At 42.2% G+C, this 21,503-nt stretch overlaps 1 protein-coding gene and 1 long non-coding RNA gene across 13 annotated transcripts in view; one reads left to right on the top strand and one right to left on the bottom strand.

Annotated features, from left to right (window-relative positions):
- CAMK2D (calcium/calmodulin dependent protein kinase II delta) overlaps positions 1-21,503 on the bottom strand; it is a 265,790-nt gene that overhangs the window by 90,779 nt on the left and 153,508 nt on the right. The gene's annotated exons all lie outside the window — the stretch shown is intronic.
- LOC142738138 (uncharacterized) lies at positions 17,725-18,439 on the top strand. Its single transcript, XR_012880589.1, has 2 exons — positions 17,725-17,755; positions 17,837-18,439. It is a non-coding gene; the product is annotated as an uncharacterized LOC142738138 (long non-coding RNA).

Genomic DNA, 21,503 nt, shown 5'->3' on the forward strand with positions numbered 1-21,503 from the left:
CACAGAGAAGTGTCGCTATAGTTGCCTGGCAACTACTCATCTCTATCTTACCTTTGATATTACATGAATTGAGGTGGCACAAGGTTATGAGACCGTCCACTTGATGGTGAAAACATGGAAGAAAAATACAGACTAGCACTTGGAAGAAGAAGGAAGAGTCTATAAAAATATGGGCCAAGTTGAAGGAGACACCTACACAACAGAGAAGTTCATGAAAAAAAAGGATGGGGCAGATGTATTAATGCTGTTTAACAATTAGCGTAAACTTAGACAAGGTAGTGAGAAGATGCGCCAATTTCTCACAGTTTAAATGGAGAAAAAGACTGGCGCACAGAGTGCATCATCTCATGCGGTGTCGTACATAGGGGGTTGCAGGTAAACAGTTATGTTCACCTTGTGGTGTTGAGCTAGGAGCACAACATCCCACGAAGCCTGCCAATGAAAAGGTGACTGCAGCTAGGGAACCGTTCGGGGGCCGCTGGGGCCCCAACAGTAACAGAAAGGAAGGAGAGGAATAAAATGAGAGGAATTTATTAAATTCCCCAGCACTGTCACTTGGTGGTCGGAAGAGTGGTGGTGGTTTTCTTTGAAACCGAACACAAGTCCAATGTTTCAGAAGTAAAATGAAATTGTAAAAATGAAGTATACAAAGAAGCAGCATCATTGGGGTCAAGGGTTAAACAGGGTTTACATTTTTTACTCTCATTAATGCCAGTGAATTTGCTCCCACTTGCATTAGGTTATTCACCCACTGAAGGAAGTATCTGGAGCAATAGGACTCATGTACCCCCATATAAGGCCTTCCAAGACTCGACACCTCCTAGCTTAGCTGCCCTTCTAGATCCTCTGCTTGCTGAGAGAACTAATTTTCTTAATTCGGAGAACATAAAAACCATGAATAAACAATTTCTGACTAAATACACGTCTTTGTCACCTCTATCTTGGTTAGACACTATTTTTGTTCCCCTTCCCTCAGAAAAAATTTATTTCCAAAATCTACAATGACCTGGTGGAAAGGGATGCATCTTCCAAACCCTCCTTCATCCTTGCATGGGAAAAAGAGTTATCATTAACCTGGTCTAAACAGGAGACCTCTGTTATCCTTAGAAATTCTCATGGCTTTTCACGATGTGTGAGAGTGCAGGAAAACCCTTTCAAACTGCTGGTGGTATCGTACGCCAGTTTTTCTACACAAAATATACCCGCTCCTAGATGATCGCTGCTGGAGATGCCCGAGTCATGAGGGTTCATATGGTGGGATTGCCAATGATCAAACCTTATTTGCTGAATATACTAAACAGTATACACCAGATAACTGGATGGAATGCACCCCGCTCCCCAGCAGTGATATTACTTTGGGCACCATCTGACTCTTTTAGACCTTCAAGCAAAAGTCTTTAAACCCATTTACTGACAGCAGCCAAACTCTTGATCCCTTTCAAATGGAAATCTATTTCTCATCCAACCTATAAAGAATGAGTAGACATAGTAGATAACATATGCAGATTAGAGGAATTGACTGGCTGGGCAGATAGATGACATGATACATTTGTTGCCACCTGGTCAGCATGGAGAGAACATAGAGGCTCTCTGGGTTAGCGTTAATAATGATAATTATCGTTACTACCCATTTTATTTTCATTACGGACTTCCAAGTGATTCCAATCCCCCCTTTTTTTCTCTTCTTGCCCTTATCCCCCCCCCCCCTTATCCTTTCACCTATACTTGGTAATATGTGATTCATTGATTTCTGGAACTTTGTATATAGTTCCTTGTTGTAAGTTGTTCAGTCTACTTCTTAACTTTCAGGTCAAGATATCGTGTGCAATACTTGTGATCTTTTATGCTTGTTTTATTGTTATTTTTTTTTAAAATAAAAACAGAATTTAAGAAAAAAAAACAGGTTACATGTATTTATATACACATATACATACGCCCATGCCAACATGTTAAACAGTTAAGAGAATATTGAATACTTTTACAATAACAAGTTGTATGATTATTGTAAAAGTATTAACCCCTTCCCAACATTTGTCGTATGGATACGTCATGGAAAGCTAGTGCTTCCCGCATTTTTCCGTATCCATATGACAAATGGTGGACACCGGCTCAGAAGCTGAGTTGGTGCCACCATCCCCGGGTGTTGGCTGCATCTTATAGCCAACACCTTGGGGTAATGGCGAGGACCGAAGTTTGCTCCGATCCCCGCCATTAACCCCTTAAATACAGCTGTCAAAAGCGATCGCTGCATTTAAGTTGCTTGCAGAGGTTCCGATAAGCTGCGATGAAATTGCAGGGGTTCCGGTGGCTACAATGGCAACCGGAGGCCTAATACTGGCCTCTAGATATACCTAGCACGAAAGCCTTCCAGGACCCGCCCGGCGGCAGAGCCTGAAAGGCCTCCGTAGCCGAAGGCAAGACTGCACCGGCTTAGGAGCCGAGCCGGCATCATCAGCGGTGGATGTCAGCTGTATGTTACAGCTGACATCCACCTGTAATCGCAGGAACCGGAGCTAGATCTGATCCCTGCCATTAACCCCTTAGATACATCGATCGGAAGCGATCGCTGCATCTTAGAGGTTGCTTGCAGATCGCCAACCCTGCCATGTAATCAGGGCTGGCGACTGCTGCTATGGCAACAGGAGACCTAAAAATGGCCTCCTGCTCTGCCATTACAGAAGCAGATTAGGCACAACCGCGAGGCAAAGCCTAATCGGCTTGCTGTCAGTGAATTACTGACAGATCTAATACATTGCACTACATGGGTGTACCTTCAAGTCCCCTAGTGTAAAAAAAAAAACGTTTGAAAACATAATAAAAGTTTCAAGTAATAAAATAAAACACAATCTCCCTTTTCCCACATTAAGGCCCCATGCACTCGACCGTGCCCGCAATCACGGCCGGCCGCTGACTGACAGCCGCATTTTCGGGCCGTGCTCCCATACAAAGTATGGGAGCACGGCCCGCAAAATGCAAAAGAACGGACATGTTCCATAATTTCCGGAACATTTCCACGGCACGGACACCCTTCCGTAGTGCTACGGAAAGGTGTCAGTGTTCAATGAAAGTGAATGGCTCCGTTTGAGGTTTTTTTACGGTCGTGTGCATGGGGCCTAAGTCCTTTAATATTGATAAAAAGAAATAAACCATACATATTTGGTATCGCCACATCCGTAACGGACTGAACTATAAAAATATTATATTATTTATTCAACGCGGTGAATGGCCCAAAAAAAGAATTTGGTCACTTTGCACTACAAATATTGGAATAAAAAGTGATCAAAAAGTCGCATGTACCCAAAAATGGTACCTATATAAACGATAGCTCGTCTCGCAAAAAACAAGCCCTCGTACAGCTCCATCAACGAAAAAATTAAAACGTTATGGTTCTCAAAACTTGGCGACAGAAAAAATACATTCTTTTTATAAAAGTAATTTTATTGTGCAAAAACTTGTAAAACATAAAAAAAAGTGCTATAAATTAGGTAGCGCAGGAATCGTACTGACCCGCAGAATGAAGTTAACATGTCGTTTATGCGAGAATTGTTTTTTGGTCACCTTGCCACCCAAGAAAAATGGATTAAAAATGAATTTCTGCAATAAAAAATTTGTAAATTTCACCTCTACTTTGCTTTAACCCCCTTAAGGACGCAGCCTAGTTTTGGCCTTAAGGCTCAGAGCCCATTTTTCAAATCTGACATATTTCACTTTATGTGGTAATAACGTCGGAATGCTTACACCTTCCCAAGAGATTCTGAGATTGTTTTCTCGTGACACATTGGGCTTCATGTTCGTGGTAAAATTTGGTCGATATATTCAGAAAAATTGCAAAATTTAGAGAAAATTTTGAAAAAATTGTATTTTTCAGAATGTAAATGCATCTGCTTGTAAAACAGACGGTTATACCACCCAAAATAGTTACTAGTTCACATTTCCCATATGTCTACTTTAGATTGGCATCGTTTTTTGAACATTCTTTTATTTTTCTTGGACGTTACAAGGCTTAGAACATAAAACAGCAATTTCTCATATTTTTAAGAAAATTTCAAAAGCCTTTTTTTTAAGGTACCTCTTGAGTTCTGAAGTGGCATTGTGGGGCCTATTTATTAGAAACCCTGATAAAACACCCCATTTTAAAAACTAGACCCCTCAAAGTATTCAAAACAGCATTTAGAAAGTTTTTTAACCCTTCAGGCATTTCACAGGAATTAAAGCAAAGTGGAGGTGAAATTTGCAAATTTCATTTTTCTTGCTGAATTTCAATTTTATTCATTTTTTTTCTGTAACACAGAAGGTTTTACCAGAGAAACACTACTAATTATGTATTGTCCAGATTCTGCAGTTTTTAGAAATGTCCCACATGTGGCCCTACTGCGCTCGTGGACTAAAACACAAGCCCTAGAAGCAAAGAAGCACCTAGTGCATTTTAAGTCCTCTTTTTTATTAGAATATATTTTAGGCAGCATGCCAGGTTTGAAGAGGTGTTGAGGTGCCAAAACAGTAGGAATCCCCCAATAGTGACCCCATTTTGGAAACTACACCCCTCAAGGAATTCATTTATGGTTGTTGTTACCATTTTGACCGCACAGTTTTTTCACAGCACGTATTTGAATTGGGTTGTGAAATGAAAAAAATGAAATTTCTTCCAATAAAATGTCATTTGTGATCAAAATTTCTTATTTTCACAGGGAAAAAAATACCCCATTTTGTTGCCCAATTTGTCCTTAGTGTGGCAATACCCCATTTGTGGCAATAAACTGCCGTTTGGGCCCATGGGAGGCCTCAGAACGGAAGGAGCGCTGTGTGTTCTTTGGAGTACAGATTTTGCTGGTTTGGTTTTCTGGTGCCATGTCGCATTTGCAGAGCCCCAGAGGTATCAAAGCAATGGAAACCCATCAGAAGTGACCCCATTTTGGAAACTATACCCCTCAAGGAATTCATTTATGGGTAATGTGACCTTTTAGACCCCATAGTTTCTTCACAGAACTTATTTGAATTGGGCTGGGAATGAAAACAAAATTATTTTTTTCAAATATGTAGTTTTGGCTGAAAATTTCTTATTTTCACAAGAAACAAAATACCCCATTCTGTTACGCAATTTGTTCTGAGTACCGCAATACCCCATTTGTTGTGATAAACTGCCGTTTGGGCCCATGGGAGGGCTCAGAACGAAAGGACCACCATTTGGCCTACTGGGGATTTTCTAGTGCGAAGTCATGTATGCAGAAGCACCTGAGGTACCAGTACAGTTGAAACCCGCAAGAAGTGACCCCGTTTTAATAACTACACCCTTAAGGCATTCATCTAGAGGTGTAGTGAGCATTTTGACCAGAGACCTACACCCCATAAACTGTAATGTGGGTTCTCCCGGGTATGGAAATACCCTACATGTGGCTGTTATCAGCTGCCTGGACACACAGCAGGGCTCAGAGGGGAAAGACGAGGGGGGATAAGCTGTGCGGAGTGCATCAGGGTAAGTAAAATTGGGGTAAATTATAAACCAAGGGATGTATGATAAATTTTAAAACTGACTTTCATACAGAGCTCTGGTTATTCGGGACACGTGTCACATTGATATATTGTGTCCTCCCTTATCCCCCTCTTATAGCAGACTTTGCACCTCTTTTGACTTTTTCCCTTCTTGCCAGTTTGGGGAACTTCTCCTGGAAAGTGTTGCCGCCTTGGTACGATGCGTGTGGCCCCGCTTCCAGAAGAACTGGGTGCCCCCCCTTCTTGGTCCCTAAAGATTAGGTTCTTGATAATCATCTCTTGAAATTCCAGGAAAGTTCCCGTCTGGCCTACACATCGACGTAGCACGTACGCATTGTACAATGCCATCTGTATGATGTGCCCGGCCAGCTTCTTATACCACACCGCATGGCGCTGTAGGGCTTCAGGATTTGATCTGACAAGTCCACACCTCCCATGTACCTATTGTAGTCCAGGATGCAGTCTGGTTTGGGGGTGGCCTTTCCTTCATATAGCCTAAACCTGTAGGTATACCCGGATGCACTCTCGCAGCTTATACATCTTCACGCCATACCTTGCCCTCTTACCCGGCAGGTACTCGCGGAATTGAACCCTCCCCTTAAAATGTACCAGGGACTCCTCAATAGAAATACACTTCTCGGGGGTGAATGCTTGGGAAAACCGGGCACTGGAACGGTCTAATAGGGGTCTCCGTTTATACAAACGGTCAAAACTGGGGTCATCTCGGGGTGGGCACGGCTCATTATCAGTATAATGTAAGAAGCAAAGTATTGCCTCATTTATTTTTTTAGGTTCCAGTTCAGTTCTGAAGTTGCTTTGAGGGGCCCATATATTAGAAACCCCTATCAAATACGCCATTTTAGAAACTAGACCCCTCAAAGTATTCACAACAGCATTTAGAAAGTTTATGAACCCTTTAGGTGTTTCACAGAAATTTAGAGCAAAGTAGAGGTGAAATTTACATATTTTTTTTTGTCAGAAAATCCTCTTTATACCATTTTTTTTATAACACAAAAGGATTTATCAGAGAAACGCAACTTAATACGTATTGCCCAGATTCTGCAGTTTTGAGAAATATCCCACATGTGGCCTTAGTGCGGTAATGGACTGAAGCACCGGCCTCCGAAGCAAAGGAGCACCTAGTGGATTTTGAGGCCTCTTTTTTATTAGGCACCATGTCCGGTTTGAAGAGGTCTTGTGGTGCCAAAACATTGGGAACCCCCCAAAAGGGACCCCAATTTGGAAACTAGACCCCTTGAGGAATGCATTGTAGTTTTCTTGAGGTGCATGCGGCTTTTTGATCAGTTTTTATAATATATTTTTAGGTGGCGTGGTGACTAATAAACAGCAATTCTACTATTGTTTTTTTATTCTTTTTTTTACTGCGTGCACCGTGCGCTATAAATGACATATTCACTTTATTCTGCGGGGCGATACGATTACGGCGATACCAGATGTTTATAGTTTTTTTTTATGTCTTATGGCATTTGCACAATAAAATACGTTTTGTAAACAATCATTCACTTTTTGTGTTGCCTTATTCTAAGTGCCAGAACGTTTTTATTTTTCAATCAATAAAGCCGTGCGAGGACTTATTTTTTGCGTAACGAACTGTAGTTTCGAGCAGTACCATTTTTCGGTACATGCGACTTTTTGATCTCTTTTTATTCAATTTTTTGGGAGGTGAAGTGACCAAACAATTGTGATTGTGGTTCGGTTTATTATTATTTTCCTTTACGTCGTTCACCGTGCGGGATAAATAACGAAATAATTTTGTAGTTCAGGCCGTTACGGACGCGGCGATACCAATTATGTATAGTTTATTTGTTTGTTTATATATTTTTATTAATTATAAATGACTGATAAGGGAAAAAGGGGGAATTTTACTTTTAATACTTTTAAAACTTTTATTTTCTTATTTTCACACTTCTTTTAACTTTTTTTTTACTGTATTACTTTGTCCCACTAGGGGACTTGAGGGCAGGAGGCCCTGATCGCAATTCTAATACACTGCACTACATGCGTAGTGCAGTGTATTGGAACTGTCAGCTACTCACTGACAGCAAGCATAGTGGGTCCTGACGTTGTCAGGACCCACTAGGCTTCCGTCTATGGCATAGCCGGACGCCATTGTTTGGTGTCCGGTTGCCATAGTCACCATCGCTGGCCGCTATCGCGTAGCAGGCCGGCGATGGCAGCTTAACCCCTAAAAAGCCGCGATCTCTATAGAACGCGGCTTTTAAGGGGTTAATCAGCGGGGACACAGCGATCGGTCCCCGCTGTAGGAGCTGTGACAGCTGCTGAACAAGACAGCAGCTGTCACAGCTCCTGTATGTGTCGGGAGGACGGCCGAAACGGCCGTTACTCCCGAGACTTACTATTCCGTCATGGAGCGCGAACGATACAGCTGCCATGACGTAATAGTACGTCCAGGAGCGGGAAGGGGTTAACTCCTGTGAAATGTCTAAAGGGTTAAGACATTTTCTAAATGCTGTCTTGAATACTTTGAGGGGTGAAGTTTTTAAAATGGGGTGACTTATTGGTGGTTTCTAATATATAAGGCCCTCAAAGCCACTTCACAACTGAACTGGTCTGTGAAAAAATAGCCTTTTGAAATTTTCTTGAAAATGTGTGAAATTGCTGCTAAAGCCTTGTAACGTCCTAGAAAAATAAAAGGAAGTTCAAAAAACTGTGTCAATCTAAAGTAGACATATGGGGGAAGTTAATTAGCAAAAATTGTGTGGTATAACTGCCTGTCTTACAAGCAGATACATTTAAATTTAGAAAAATGCAAATTTTCGTAATTTTTCACAATTAAATACTGAACGTATCGAGCAAACTTTGCCAGTAAAGTCCAATGTGTCACGAGAAAACAAATCTCAGAATCGCTTGGATAGGTAAAAGCATTCCGAAGTTATTATCACATAAAGTGAAACATGTCAGATTTGAAAAATGAGGCTCTGTCCGGAAGGTCAAAAGTGGCCAAAGAGGGAAGGGGTTAAATATCCTCTGAAACATACATACAATAAACATATTTACATTGTATAATTAGTTTTCACAATTTGTTTACTTTTGAAACATCGGACTGGTGTTTGGTTTCAAAGAAATCCACCACCACTCTTGCAACCACTAAGTGACAGCGCTGGGTGAAATCAATCAGTTTTTTCCTCTCCTTCATTTCCAATTTATCACAGTGGCGCACGTATATGCTAAATTTGGTGCATCTTGCTTGACCGGTTTGACACTTATCCTTATTATACCACATTTGATTTTACTTATATTGTAATTTTTTTAATTTAGAATTTTGGGTGAAGGTACAGGAAGGGAAGGAAGGAAGACCTGGGTAAACAATTGGGCAGGTAATGGAAAGAAATGACAAAACAAGTAAACAATAAGTACAAACAACAATAATAATCATCAGCTCTGCTGACCAGGCTGTTCATTTTTACAGTCTTTCAAGAATAATGGTAGGAAATCACATAAGTATTACAATCAATACAGTTTTAAAAATCTATATGTAATCTGACTCTACGTGGGTTTATTGGAAAAATGAACTCCAATCTGTTGAAGTGGAGAACTGCAACCAATCTTCCCCAATTTTCAAATAAATGTCTTATGGATGGTTTGCTGTCCCATTAATCTTCTCACGAGTTAATTTTGTAACAGAATTTTGTGTCCGTCCATGTGGGGGGGGGGGGGGGGCTCTGTATAGGACTGTCTAGAGAGGGGGGCTGTATGGCACAATCTACAGGAGGGGGCTGTACGGCACTATCTACAGGAGGGGGCTGTACGGCACTATCTACAGGAGGGGGCTGTACGGCACTATCTACAGGAGGGGGCTGTACGGCACTATCTACAGGAGGGGGCTGTACGGCACTATCTACAGGAGGGGGCTGTACGGCACTATCTACAGGAGGGGGCTGTACGGCACTATCTACAGGAGGGGGCTGTACGGCACTATCTACAGGAGGGGGCTGTACGGCACTATCTACAGGAGGGGGCTGTACGGCACTATCTACAGGAGGGGGCTGTACGGCACTATCTACAGGAGGGGGCTGTACGGCACTATCGACAGGAGGGGGCTGTACGGCACTATCGACAGGGGGGGGCTGTACGGCACTATCTACAGGAGGGGGCTGTACGGCACTATCGACAGGGGGGGCTGTACGGCACTATCGACAGGGGGGGCTGTACGGCACTATCGACAGGGGGGGCTGTATGGCACTATCGACAGGGGGGGCTGTATGGCACTATCTACAGGGGGGGGCTGTATGGCACTATCTACAGGGGGGGGCTGTATGGCACTATCTACAAGGGGGGGGCTGTATGGCACCATCTACAGGGGGGGGGCTGTATGGCACTATCTACAGGGGGGGGCTCTATAGGACTTTCTAGAGGGGGGCTGTATGGCACAATCTACAGGAGGGGGCTGTATGGCACCATCTACAGGGGGGGCTGTATAGCACTATCTACAGGGGGGGGGGGGCTCTATGGCACTATCTACAGGGAGCACTATCAACAAGAGTGGGCTGTGTGTGGCACCCAGGGGGAGGCCAGTCAAAAGTTTGTTATGCGGCCCAGTGTTTCCTAGTTACGCCCCTGGGTATAAATAAGCTATGGAATGCTCATCATGCTGTGAGCCTGAACCCAGCTCATTCATGAGACATAGATCTTTCTCCCCTCACCAGTCAATGATTGACAGCCGTCTTTATATCAGTGTGGATTCACTGGGGTTTGCAGTGTGGACACAAGTACAGTATTTCCCGCTTATCCAGAGTCTTTCTGCCTGCATGCCTGACAATTGTCTACAACATACAACTGTTTCCCAATCCAAATGAAAACAAAAAGGGGGAGGCTATCCAGGGCCGGCCTTAGGTTGGATGGCGCCCTGTGCGGGACTCACTATTGCTGCCCTCCACAAACCAAAAATTAACCACATATATAGACACGCACATACTGGTGCATATATACTGCACATATATAAAATCTGATATTTAAACATACAGGCAAATATATAAACACATAGGTAAATATACAGACACATATGCACATACAGTGAAGGAAATAAGTATTTAATCCCTTGCTGATTTTGTAAGTTTACCCACTGTCAAAGACATGAACAGTCTAGAATTTTTAGGCTAGGTTAATTTTACCAGTGAGAGATAGATTATATATAAAAAAAAAAAAAAGAAAATCACAAGTCAAAATTATATATATTTATTTGCATTGTGCACAGAGAAATAAGTATTCGATCCCCTACCAACCATTAAGAGTTCAGCCTCCTCCAGACCAGTTACACGCTCCAAATCAACTTGGTGCCTGCATTAAAGACAGCTGTCTTAAAAGGTCACCTGTATAAAAGACTCCTGTCCACAGACTCAATTAATCAGTCTGACTCTAACCTCTACAACATGGGCAAGACCAAAGAGCTTTCTAAGGATTAAAATCCTGCAGTGCCCGCAAGGTCCCCCTGCTCAAGAAGGCACATGTACAGGCCCCTCTGAAGTTTGCAAATGAACATCTGGATGATTCTGAGAGTGATTGGGAGAAGGTGCTGTGGTCAGATGAGACTAAAATTCAGCTCTTTGGCATTAACTCAACTCGCCGTGTTTGGAGGAAGAGAAATGCTGCCTATGACCCAAAGAACACCGTCCCCACTGTCAAGCATGGAGGTGGAAACATTATGTTTTGGGGGTTTTTCTCTGCTAAGGGCACAGGACTACTTCACCGCATCAATGGGAGAATGGATGGAGCCATGAACCGTCAAATCCTGAGTGACAACCTCCTTCCCTCCACCAGGACATTAAAAATGGCTCGTGCCTGGGTCTTCCAGCACGACAATGTCCCGAAACATACAGCCAAGGCAACAAAGGAGTGGCTCAAAAAGAAGCACATTAAGGTCATGGAGTGGCCTAGCCAGTATCCAGACTTTAATCCCATCGAAAACTTATGGAGGGAGCTGAAGATCCGAGTTGCCAAGCGACAGCCTCGAAATCTTAATGATTTACAGATGATCTGCAAAGAGGAGTGGGCCAAAATTCCATCTAACGTGTGCAAACCTCATCATCAACTACTAAAAACGTCTGACTGCTGTGCTTGCCAACAAGGGTTTTGCCACCAAGTATTAAGTCTTGTTTGCCAAAGGGATCAAATACTTATTTCTCTGTGCACAATGCAAATAAACATATATAATTTTGACTATGTGATTTTCAGTTTTTTTTTTTTAAATATAATCTATCTCTCACTGGTAAGATTAACCTAGCCTAAAAATTCTAGACTGTTCATGTCTTTGACAGTGGGCAAACTTACAAAATCAGCAAGGGATCTAATACTTATTTCCGTCAGGATTTGAAAGGTACATGGCTCCATCCATTCTCCCATTGATGCGGTGAAATAGTCCTGTGCCCTTAGCAGATAAACACCCCCAAAACATAATGTTTCCACCTCCATGCTTGACAGTGGGGACGGTGTTCTTTGGGTCATATGCAGCATTTCTCTTCCTCCAAACACGGCGAGTTGAGTTAATGCCAAAGAGCTCAATTTTAGTCTCATCTGAGCACAGCACCTTCTCCCAATCACTCTCAGAATCATCCAGATGTTCATTTGCAAACTTCAGACGGGCCTGTACATGTGCCTTCTTGAGCAGGGGGACCTTGCGGGCACTGCAGGATTTTAATCCATTATGGTGTAATGTGTTACCAATGGTTTTCTTGGTGACTGTGGTCCCAGCTGCCTTGAGATCATTAACAAGTTCCCCCCGTGTAGTTTTCGGCTGAGATCTCACCTTCGTCAGGATCAAGGATACCCCACGAGGTGAGATTTTGCATGGAGCCCCAGATCGATGTCGATTGACAGTCATTTTGTATGTCTTCCATTTTCTTACTATTGCACCAACAGTTGTCTCCTTCTCACCCAGCGTCTTACTTATGGTTTTGTAGCCCATTCCAGCCTTGTGCAGGTCTATGATCTTGTCCCTGACATCCTTAGAAAGCGCTTTGGTCTTGCCCATGCTGTAGAGGTTAGAGTCAGACTGATTAATTGAGTCTGTGGACAGGAGACTTTTATACAGGTGACCATTTAAGACAGCTGTCTTTTATCTATCTCTCACTGGTAAAATTAACCTAGCCTAAAAATTCTACACGGTTCACGACTTTGACAGTGGCCAAACTTACAAAATCAGAAAAGGGATCAAATACTTATTTCCTCCACTGTATATATATATATATATATATATATATATATATATATATATATATATACACACACACACACACACACACACACACACACACACACACACACATATATATATATATGCCCACACAGGCCCACACAGGCACACATATAGTTAGGTCCAGAATTATTTGGACAGTGACACAAGTTTTAGCATTTTAGCTGTTTACCAAAACATATTGAAACTTCAGTTATATAATCAATATGGGCTTAAAGTGCAGACTCTCAGCTTTAATTTGAGGGTATTCACAGTTCAGAGTTACAGCTCTTTAATACGTAGCTGCCTCTTTTTCAAGGGGCCAAAGGTAATTGGACAATTATCTCAAGAGCTATTTAATGGGCTGCATGGGCTATTCGCTCGTTAATCCATCATTAATTAAGCAGGTAAAAGGTCTGGAGTTGATTCCAGGTGTGGCATTTGCATTTGGAAGCTGTTGCTGTGAACACACAACATGAGGTCAAAGGAGCTCGCAATGCAAGTGAACCAGACCATCATTAGGCTGTAAAGAATGAAGAAATCCATCAGAGAGATAGCACAAATGTTAAGATTGGCCAAATCAACAGTTTGGTACATTCTTGGAAAAGAAAAAAAAAAAAAAAAAGATCTCGTGAACTCCAAAAGGCCTGGACGTCCACGGAAGACAACAGTGGTGGATGATGGCAGATGAAGAAAACTCCCTTCAGTAGATCTACCCAAGTGAAAAACACTCTCCTGGAAGTATGTGTATCAGTATCTAAGTCTAGAAGACTTAGAAGACTTAGAAGACTTCATGAGAGCAAATACAGAGAGTTCACCACAAGGTGGAAACCATTAATCAGCCTCAAAACTAGAAAGGCCAGATTAGGCCTTGCCAAACAACATGTAAATAAGCCAGTCCAGTTCTGGAACAACATTCTTTGGACAGATGAGACTAAGATCAACCCGTACCAGAATGATGGGAGGAAGAAAGTATGGAGAAGGCTTGGACCGGCTCATGATCCAAAGCACACCATATCCTCTGTAAAACATGGTGGAGGCAGTGTGATGGCATGGATGGCTGCCAAAGGCACTGGGTCACTAGTAATTATTGATGATGTGACTAAAGACAGAAGCAGCTGGATCAACCAAATGCAGCAAGTTTGATTGGACGTCGCTTCACAATACAGATGGACAATGACCCAAAACATACTGCGAAAGCAACCCAGGAGTTTATTAAGGCAAAGAAGTGGAATATTCTGCAATGGCCAAGTCAATCACCAGATCTCAACCTGATCGAGCTGCATTTCACTTGCTTAAGACAAAACTTAAGGCAGTAAGACCCACAAACAAGTAACAACTGAAGACAGCTGCAGTACAGTTCGGGCAAAGCATCACAAAGGAGGAAACCCTGCAAAGGATTCTCTACAAAGTATTAAAGAAAACAAAAACATTTTATTTATGGTAATGTTAATTTGTTCAATTACTGAAATGAGGAGGCTGTGTAGAAAAATGGATGCAATTCCTAAACGTTTCACAGGATATTTTTGTTCAACCCCTTGAATTAAACCTGAAAGTCTACACTTCAATTGTATCTCAGTTGTTTCATTTCAAATCCAATGTGGTGGCATGCAGAGCCCAAATCATGAAGACTGTGTCACTGTACAAATAATGTAGTTGATGTTACCTGCTGTCCTATGTAACACCACAGATATCCCACTCCGTTAACTATACCCACACAGGCACACAAACACACAGAATAATATACACATACAGACACGTAAATGGACACATAGGTGTAAAGGATCTGCCAGACACAGCTTCTGTGTCGACGCCCGTGGGTAATCAGTCTGCACCTGCTCCTAAGTCTGAGAGAGTGACTCCATCTTCTACCAGTCAGGCTGGGAGGCTTAGGAGTGGGAGAGCCTATCACAGTCTGGCCAGACGGAGCTAGCTCCCGCCCTCGGTCTATTTATACCTTCACTTCCTGCTCCTCCAGTGCCTGTGATTCTGCCTGTTTCCTGGCTCTGCTGCTGCTGCTTGAACCATTTGTCCTCTGTTTCATTTTGACCCTGGCTTACAGACTACTCTCCTGCTCTGCGTTTGGTACCTCGTACACTCCTGGTTTGACTCGGCTCGTTCACTACTCTCCTGCTCTGCGTTTGGTACCTCGTACACTCCTGGTTTGACTCGGCTTGTTCACTACTCTCGTTGCTCACGGTGCGGCTGTGGGCAACTGCCCCATTTCCCTAGCTTCTGTGTACCCTTGTCTGTTGTGCACTTATTGAGCGTAGGCACCGTCGCCAAGTTGTACGCCGTCGCCTAGGACGGGCCGTTGCAAGTAGGCAGGGACTGAGTGGCGAGTAGATTAGGGCTCACCTGCCTGTCTCCCTACCCCGGCATTACATAATCACAGGCCCATATACCTAGTCTACCCTGGTCCCTCACACTACTATGGACCCCCTTGAGACCCTGGCTCAGCAAATTCAGGGCCTCTCCCTACAGGTCCAAGCCCTGGCTCAGAGGGGCAACCAGCATGATGCTACCCTCGTAGTGCCCCCCACCTCACCTCTTGAACCCCACCTCAAGTTGCCTGACCGGTTCTCAGGGAACCAGAAGACTTTTCTCCTTTCAGGAGAGTTGTAGGCTCTATTTCCGCTTAAAGCCCCACTCCTCAGGTTCTGAGAGCCAGCGAGTGGGTATAATTATGTCCCGGCTCCAGGACGGGCCCCAAGGATGGGCCTTCTCCTTGGCTCCTGACGCCCCTGAACTTTCCTCTGTTGATCTTTTCTTTTCTGCTCTCGGGCTCATATATGACGAGACTGATAAGACTGCCTTTGCCGAGAGTCAGCTGGTGACCTTACGTCAGGGTAAGAGACCTGTTGAGGAGTACTGTTCTGACTTTAGGAAGTGGTGTGTAGCTTCTTGGTGGAATGACCCTGCCTTAAGGTGCCAGTTTAGATTGGGTCTGTTGAACGCCCTGAAAGACCTGTTAGTTAGCTATCCCTCCTCTGACTCCCTAGATCAGGTTATGGCTTTAGCGGTACGTCTTGACCGATGTCTCAGGGAATGACGACTTGAACGCTTTTTTGCCTTCTCCTCTGACTCCCCCATGATGGCTCCAAAGGTTCCGTTGCTTCGTTCTTCCACGGAAGACTCGGATGAACCTATGCAACTCGGGGCCTCCGTGTCTCCCCAACAACGTAGAGAGTTCCGCAGGAAGAATGGTCTCTGCTTCTACTGTGGGGATAACAAGCATCAAGTGAACAACTGTCCTAGGCGTAAGAATAAGCAGCGGGAAAACTTCCGCGCCTAAGTGATCATCGGGGAGGTCACTTGGGCGCACAGGTATTTCCTGTAAATATGAAACCTAATAAAATCTTGCTTCCCTTTCAGGTCTCTTTTGGTGGTAGGTCTGCTACCGGCAGTGCCTTCGTGGATTCAGGGTCTTCTGCTAATATTATGTCTGTGGAATTTGCTATGTCTCTAGCTTTGCCATTGGTTGACTTGCCTAAACCTGTCCCGGTAGTGGGTATCGACTCCACTCCTGTTGCTAATGGTTATTTTACGCAGCATACCCCTGTTTTTGAACTCCTTGTTGGCTCCATGCATTTGGAGCAGTGCTCTGTACTGGTGATGCATAATCATTATTTAACCCACACTGTGTACACCATAAAAATAAAAAAAAATTGTAAACGCCGGAATCGCTATTTTTTGGTCACCTCCTCTCCCACAAAAAAATGGAATGAAGAGTGATCAAAACGTTGCATGTACCCCAAATGGTATCATTAAGAATTACAGCTTATCCCGCAAAAAATAAGCCCTCATACCACTTCATCGATGGAAAAATAAAAAAGTTATGGCTCTCGGAATTTGGCCACACAAAATAAATACAAATTTTTACACTTCATTTTTTTACTTGTAAAAGTAGTAAAATATACAAAAAACTATATATATTTGGTATCGCCGTAATCGTATTGACCTGGAGAAAAAGTTAACATGTTGTTTTAATTGCACAGTGAATTCCGTAAAAATTAAGCGCAAAGCACAAGGAAGCAGTGTTTTTCAATTTCTACCCCGCAAATATTTTTTTCCCGTTTCCTAGTACATTTAATGGCACAACAAACTACAAAACTACAACGAAAAATGACAACTCGTCCCGCAAAAATCAAGCCCACATAGGACTGTATCGACGGAAAAATAAAAAAAGTTATGGCTTTTGGAAGGTGTGGAGGAAAAAACGAAAATTAAAATCTGAAAGTTGTTTACGATGGGAAGGGGTTAAAATTCTGCTCGAATACGTTCTTTTATACCAGTGTAGTTGCCTTTGTCTAAAAAAAACACACACAAAAAACAAAACAAATGTAGCCCACAGATTAGTCCATAGAAATGCATCCATAGGATAACTGAATGGACTAAAGATGGCAACAGTCATGTGACCCCTGGTATTCAGGTTACACTGTCAAGGTATAGAACAGGTTAATAATAGGTTATTGAGGAGCAGAAATTATAAAGTATTTCTACCTACAGCAACATCTCCTCATCATGTCTGTCAGTGTCTGAGGAGCAGCTCCTCCATGCTTCCATGTGTCTCCTTCTGTTTGTCATGTTAACTTTATTAACATCCCCTAGAGACAGGCGGCCATTTTAGAAATCATCTAGAGACCGTGAATACAGGCACAATGAAGTAGAGGTTTATCATTATTTCACTACTAGTCCTATTCACTCAGCCCATGGATGTGTCCCCTATGTGGGCCCAACACATGTACGTCATGTAACCCGGTTTCTAACTGAATGCTAGGGGTCAAATGATGTGTGTGGGGGAGGGGTCACATGTCTGACGCCATGTGTAGTCCTATTTATTTTGCCTGTGGACGCATTATACAGGGCTAATCTGTGGGTTGTACCATTCCATAATGACAGGGGCCTCATGCACTATAGGAAAAGTATGTGAGCAGAATTTCTAATACTTGTATATTTCCTACAGAATGTAGGATTTCCTACAAATAAATAAAAAAACAAAACAAACAAACTGGACAACCCCTTTAAGTCAGTTATTGGAACATTCATTGTTAGGTAAACAGATCTGAATTACGGTGGTATGCTGCCATGTGAGCCCTACCAAGCCTGAATACTGATCATCTTATACTTCTTTAGTGAATTGCCTGGCAGAAGACCAAACAAAATATTGAAGTAACGATGACAGAACATCAATTAGGGCATCTCGGAGGTGTTATTATTATTATACGCTGTTGTCTCCCTGAAAGCTGCCATCATCTCATATTTTTTTTCCAGAATTCTTGCACAGTGGTGCGTCTGGCAGGATTTAAAAGAACAAGGAAGATTATTATGCCGATATTGTTGAGAACACATTTTTAAAGAACGCACCGTCACAGCACCCGCACAGCTGTGCCCGTAACAAATGCGATCTTCTTTACCTGTCTATTACCAAGCATGTCATTTTGTGATTATGGCTAATGCTGGAACAAGCAGCTAGCAGTGTTACATTTTATCTTCTATTAATCCATTATCCCCTTTGACAAGACAAAGTCGGACACTTGCCTAGACCTGCAGACCTACGAGACATTTACAAGTGATCGCTCGGTTCAGAAATAGATAGCAGTGCACCAGCAGCGATCTTCATGTCAATTTGATGACAGAAGGTTTCTGACAAACTCACACTAGTCCAAGCACGTGACATTTAGCTACACATCATGCGAACTGAAACATCAAATATATCAATTAGAAAATACAAAACTATGTTATATGCATTCGTCATCTTTATTGAATATGAAAAGTCTTTGAAAATAAATGAGCCTTCTTTGTCCAAAAGCCTGTCTATGAGAAGATCAGCCGCTAGGTCCATGTATAATGGGGTCTATACTATATAGAGAGTGCATCACCTCTTGTATAATCGAATACTTTCCAGACACAAAGTCAAAACCACCCCCAAATCTAATGTACTGCAGCCAGTGGTATAGCTATAGGGAATAGGTAGATGCACTCAGGCCTGGTGCTTAGGATGACATAGCACGACTATAGTATAAATAGTCATATCATGGTAATTGCACAATAATGTAGTAAACAGAGAAATCCTAAGATACAAATAAATACTTCCCTTTCATTACCCTATACTGTTCGTAGGGATTGCTGAACTGTAGGTCGGAATGCACAGGATTTTGGGGCCTTGGAGCATCACACCTCACTTGTGAATGAAGCGGAGATCTAAATGACTGAACACGCCTATTCGGACAATCCTAGATTTTATTATTTTAATACATTATCTATAAATTATAAATACATTTATTTTAATCTACAAATAAAAGGCAGTTCCTGATGTTTGCGACTAAGGCTTTATTCACACAAGCATTGTGGTTTCTGTTAATAATGGAAACCAGAACGCATTACTGGATCCGTCGTATGACTAACTAACAGACTCCTTTGAATTACAATGTTGGTGTCCATAGTTTTTAAGGAAATTGGACTATTCTTCCCATCATATATGATGAAACTGCTGACATAGGCTGCAAATGCCTCCGAACACAAAAATGTTTGCTATAAATTCACTGACTGGAGTTTAATACTTTTAATAGATCTAAACGAATTTAAATTAAACATGGCTAGCAAATGATGAAAAAAATAAAACAAACCTAATAGGGCGCGCATACATTGTTATTATAACTATCCATTAAAGATAATCCCCAATGTCTGTTACGCCAGTAGCATGGGAAACTCTATTTGTGCATTGTGAATCACACGTGATATACATTTACTGAAGCAGAATTAGGGCCGCCTTGTCATATTACACCCCTTGAAAGATCACCAATAATACTTTGACATCTGTATTTAGGGATCTGTAGCTACATTAAAAGATGAATACAATAACATCGCTATATCAGAACAGATAGACAAAGCATTGCTTCTCATTTGTCTGCAAACAGGTGACATCCAATGTGGCTGTCCCAGAATGTTTCCATGTCCCATGGTATCAGAAGTGGAACTAGTGGAAAAACAAAAACAGCAGACTGTCCCAACGTTGCATTGAGTGCAGCAAAGATGCCGCCAGTGTGACGTATGTTACGATGAAGAGCTTACCTAAATGTTACTATTGCTACTTTATCAAGACCCGTCTCTTCCGAGTGTCCCACCAGTTGAAGTGCTTGAAATATAACCTACACTGAATACCATATCCAGTCTAGTCTTGTAATCTTTATTGAAATATTGATGTGTTCCTGTTAAGTATTGTATTGTCAAAGTTTCAAAGTAACATACCTGCCAGTGCCAGAATTTCAATAAACGTTAAATGGGTTTTCCAGTCATAAAAAAATTGATGGCCTATCTTCACCCCCGCCGATCAGTTGTTTTACAGGGGCCACAGCACTTCTACAAGCACTGCTCCCCCTTCATGCCTTACCTGCTCTGTACTGTGAATGGCCAACACATTTCTAGTGGCGGTTCTCAGTATTACAGCCTTTTCTCATTCAACAGAACAGGAGACGGATGTAATACTGGAACCGCCGCTACAGGTGTGTTGACTATTCCCAGATCGAGCAGTGAAAGGAATGAAGGGGAAGTAGTGCTTGTACGAGTGCCGTGGCCCCTTCAAAACGTGATCGGTAGTCGAACACCCACCAATCATGTGTTGATGGTCTATCCTGAGGATAGGCAATCAATTTTTTTTAGGACTGGACAACCCCTAGACTTTGTAGGCAGCACTAGGACTCCCTATCCTGTCAAGGGCTGCACAGAAAGGTGCTGTGCATGTGAACAAAGGCTAATATGAATAAGAAAGTATAATCTGGCTGCATGAATTTTTGTACATTGCAATCATGCCATTTGTTGCTCCAAAGTAATGCCTTTTATCTGCCTATTGAAGGTTAAAAGGGTCCATGAACAAAGCTTTTATCTCCGATTTAGCCATTGATTTTTCTCTAGAAATAGTCACACTCATAGGAGTTCTTTCATCCTATACCACATGGCAGGTAAGTAATTTGGGAACCTGTCCAATTGACATTAAGATCCGACAGAATATGGTTGACAATTGCATATGGATAAATATACCATGAATACATTTAGAAGTTTCATTTATGCGATTATTTATTTGTCATGTGATAAACACTGAGGAAATTAAGCATATACATATACAAAACATAACCCAGCAGCACTGTAAGAAAAAAACTACAATATGGCAATATGACAAGTTTTTCTTTGACATTTGTTTACATGGTGTCATTTTGTATTATGTCATCTTTGATCTGTCCAGTTCTATAAGATTCCCGGAAGTCATAGAAGCGCTTTACTAAATTGTTACAATTCAAGTTTGCCCATTTATAATTTCATTCTCTTGCTTAAAGGATATTGTGCCAACCTGACTCAGAAGAATGGCATGCTAGTGCTGCAAGTGCTGTCAGACAATGGAGCCAACTTGTTTCTGCCAAATTATGTTTTCCATTGTGAGAGACCGCGTGTACCATGATTAGATATATAGAGGAGTAGGAAGTTTCACAGAACAATTGCACAAGTACTTAGTGGGATTTCAAGCTGTTCCTTTTTCTGAGGAAGCCCAATCTTTCAAAACTAAATATTCCAAAATTACACGGCACGAGAAGAGAATGCGAATCTCCCAAATAATGATTTTATCGCCAGTCACCAGAAGATAACAGGGTGATGAAAATCACAAAAATTAAAGTACCGTTAACTGGTGGTGTTCTGAATAATTTATGCTGTGGCCTTGGGCTATAGATATTCTAAATGCCTCTACAGACTACTCGTATGGTACAGGGCTCCATAGCCCCAGAGTCGGCAATATAGTGTCAGGTCTCAT

Source organism: Rhinoderma darwinii, chromosome 1 (assembly GCF_050947455.1).
Source record: "Rhinoderma darwinii isolate aRhiDar2 chromosome 1, aRhiDar2.hap1, whole genome shotgun sequence".
NCBI lineage: Eukaryota > Metazoa > Chordata > Amphibia > Anura > Rhinodermatidae > Rhinoderma > Rhinoderma darwinii.